We start from the raw sequence: 3876 nt of genomic DNA on the forward strand, positions 1-3876 counted from the left end.
ACTTTCATCATTCCCACATATAGATTAAAATATATTCTATATAGGCAACTAATGAACTGTGTGAAAATTATTTTAAAAATCCATTCTCTTTCTATTTTGGAAAAATCCCAGTAATTTCATGCTCTATTCCAAGCTAGCAGGTATAGAAGTTTTTTAAGTGGACCATCCTCATTTATTTAAAAAACTCATTCAAATACATTGGTAAAAACTTCAACAGACAAATGCAAACTGATGTTTTCACATTATCCATTCATTTTTTTGTTTGTTTTCTTCCATTATGTATTTCTGAGAGTACAGGACAGTAACAATGACAGGGAGATATTCTCAAAAATAAAATACAGCCATTGTTTACCAAGTATTTTTATTTAAGAAAACTTTTCTCTATCTAACATTTTATCCAGGGTGTTTTTAAAATATTTATTTCTTAAGCTATAGATCAAGGGGTTCAACCTTGGAAACACCACAGCATAGAACATCAATGCCTTTTATCCCTTTTCAATACATAGCTAGCACTTCGTCAGGAGTAAATGAAGAGGATGGAACTGTAGTACAAGGTGAGAGCTGTCAAGTGAGAGCTACAAGTGGAGAAGGCCTTGAGGCGGCCTTAGGGGGAGTGGATCTTTGAGATGGCAGCAATGATGAAAAGGTAGGAGGCAAGAATAAGCATGATGAGAGTGATGACATTGGAGGCAAGTATAAAATACAGCCTGGTAGCTATACTTCATATTACAGGCAAACTTTCCAAAGGGAACAGATCACGGAAAAAATCATCAATGATCTTCTTGCCACAGAAGCTCAGGGTAAATGTTTTGCTGGTGATGATTACTGAGTTAATAAAGCCACTGACATATGAAGTTGCAACAAGACTGTACATAACCTTGGGGACAAGGCCTGGGAATAAAGCAAGGGGTTAGAGATGGCCACAAAATGGTCATAAGCCATGGCAGCCAACAGGTAAGCCCCACTATAGCACAGATTGGATGAAAAGAAGAACTGAGCCAGACAACCAGCAAAGGAGATGCTTTTGTCTGCAGAGATGCAGGTCATCAGGATTTTAGGGGTATAGAGAGAAGGACGCCAGAGATCCAGGAACGACAAGTTTCCAATGAAGAAATACACGGGTGTGTGGAGTCAAGAATCAGCATAGATCAGAGAAATCAAAGTAATATTCCCCAAGAGACCGATGACATAAACGATGAGGAAAATGAAAAAGAGTACTTTCTATAACTACAAGTCTGCTGTGAAGCACGAAAGTATGAACTCTTTTACTTTGGTGAAATTTTGTTCATCCACTGATTTGGCATTTCTATGGGTCCTCGCTGTGAAAAGAGAAATAAATATGTATGATTTAAGATCTCAGTATATCAGCACCTCATCATTTGCCATTGTAGATCATTGAAAATCCCAACTGATGCAGTTATTTTGTAAATTTTGAGACATGGTTATGCTTATTTGGGTATCATCCTTGCTGGATAACTGGGAAATTATTCTAGTTGCCTGAGAGATCAAGAATTATACACAAACACAGTGTGTGTAACCTTATATTTTTAAACATTTTGGAGGGGTTGATTTATGTATCTTCTCTTCTGTTTGCACTTAGAGTGACTGTGGAAATTGTACAAGATATAAAAAAGGGAATTTGAAAGGATGCAATGATTTCTCTTTATATGTTTGAATCTTTTTGTCCTTTACCAGAGAATTATATGAGAAAGCACACATAATATTCTAACCATAATTTCGAATATCCTTGGAAGTGCATTTTACTGTAATTTATGGGAAGGTAATAGCTATATTTTATTCAACCTTTTGCCCACAAAACCAAGAACACACTTTTGCATAAAGAAGAAAATGTCTAACTTGAATAAGTAATAAAATAATAGATCTAGTTAGATAATAAGAATTTGAGAACATAGCTACTTGTTTGACCCTCAAATTTACCCTCAAAGAATGTGAAAATATTAATCAATTGATAATTGTGTTCACAATCTGGTTGACTTTACTATAGAATCAATGGCAAAACAAAAACAAAACTAAGCAAAAAGCAAACAAAATAAGACTAAACTGGAAAAACTAAATTGTTTCGGGGAATATAACAGGTTGAATAATGGCCCCAGTAGATATCCATGTTCTAATTCCTGAAATCTCTGAATGTTACTTTATATGAGAAAAGAACTATTAAGTTAAGTTGGGTAGATTATCAGCATGAGCCCTAAATGCAATAAAAATATCCTTATATGTCTGTTCATATCCTCTACCCATTTTTTTATTGAATTGTTTGTTTTTTTGTTGTTGAGTTTATGAGTTCTTTATATATTATGGAAATTAACCCCTTGTTGGAAATACGATTTGCAAATATTTTCTCCCAGTTGGTGGGTTGTCTTTTAATTTTGTTCCTAGTTTCCTTTGCCTTGAAGAAATTCTTTAGTCTGATGTAGTCCCATTTGCTTTTTTTTTCTTTTTTCCCATGCCTTATCCAAAGAACTTGAAATCAACAATTAAAAGAGCCTTATACACCCCTACATTCATTGCAGAATTATTCACAATAGCCAAGACATGGAAGCAATCCAAGGGCCCATCAACTGACAAATGGATAAAGAAGATGCCATATATATGCAATGGGATACTACTCAGCCATAAAAAAGACAAAATCATCCCATTTGCAACAACATGGATGGATCTTGAGGGTATTGTGTTAAGGGGAATAAGCCAGATTGAGAAAGGCAAACAGTACATGATTTCATTCACATTTGGAAGTTAAAGAAGCACATGAATAAAGAGAACAGATTAGTGGTTACAAGAGGGGAAGGCGGTCAGTGGGTGTGTGACAGGAGTAAAGGGGCACAAATATATGGTGACAGATAAGAATTAGACTATTGGTTGTGAGCATGATGCAGTCTATACAGAAACATAAATAATAATGTACAACTAAATTTACACAATGTTATAAACCATTATGACCTCAATAAAATAGCTGAAAAATATGTATATATATCTATGTATCTTTATATTATGGAGGCAGAGGGAGATTTAACTATAGACACAAGTGGATGAGGAAGTGGAAACTCAGAAGCAGAGATTGAGGAGATATAGCTGCAAAGAATGCCAGTAGCCACAAGAAGCCAGAGGAGGCAAGAAATAAAATCTCCGCTGTAGCCCTGGAGTATGACCCTGGTAACACCTTGAATTTGGCCCAGTTATATTGAGTTGTACTTCTCACCTGCAGAACTGTGAAGGAATAAGTTTCTGTCATTTTAGAGGGACAAAGGAAAAGTCTTCAATATATAACAAAAATATCAGTATCATTCAACTTACATGCCTTAATATACAGATTTAGGCATATGAATATATATATATATATATATAGTATATGGACTTTATGTGCACACATGTCTTTATTTTAGCATCTACATAACTCAAGAAAGAATGAGAATGCAAATTATAGCTAATTACATTTTCACCAGGGATTCGTAGCCTTAAAAAAAATTTTCCTCATCTTATTAAATAACAACCAATTTGTCAACATTTAATTTTCTTTAATTGCTATGTAAGTTATTTCCCAAACTCTGAAATCCTGAGGGTCGCAGGGATCTACCCCCATAGGGATGCAGAAACTGATACAAATGATTCTGGGACAGGCATATTTGAATTCAGTTGAAGTGATGGTCTTGCTCAGAATTTTAGGTGAGTTGCTTAATTCACATGTTAGAGGCTTTATCTTCATATACTAAGACACACATTTTTTGCCTAATTGTTCTTGTTAAGGTTAAATTCATTAATAATAAAACCTACAAAAGCAATAAAAATTAAATAAAGTATAAGTTTCTAGTACTACATTATTTATGTAGTGTACGTATGTATATTATTTACATTCAAAAT

The 3876-nt window shown here is 34.3% G+C and overlaps 1 pseudogene; it reads right to left on the reverse strand.

The window, feature by feature from the left end:
- Positions 1–365: 365 nt before the first annotated feature.
- Positions 366–3250, reverse strand: LOC103567153 (olfactory receptor 9G19-like; annotated as a pseudogene).
- Positions 3251–3876: the final 626 nt, after the last annotated feature.

This window comes from Equus przewalskii, chromosome 11, assembly GCF_037783145.1.
Source record: "Equus przewalskii isolate Varuska chromosome 11, EquPr2, whole genome shotgun sequence".
NCBI lineage: Eukaryota > Metazoa > Chordata > Mammalia > Perissodactyla > Equidae > Equus > Equus przewalskii.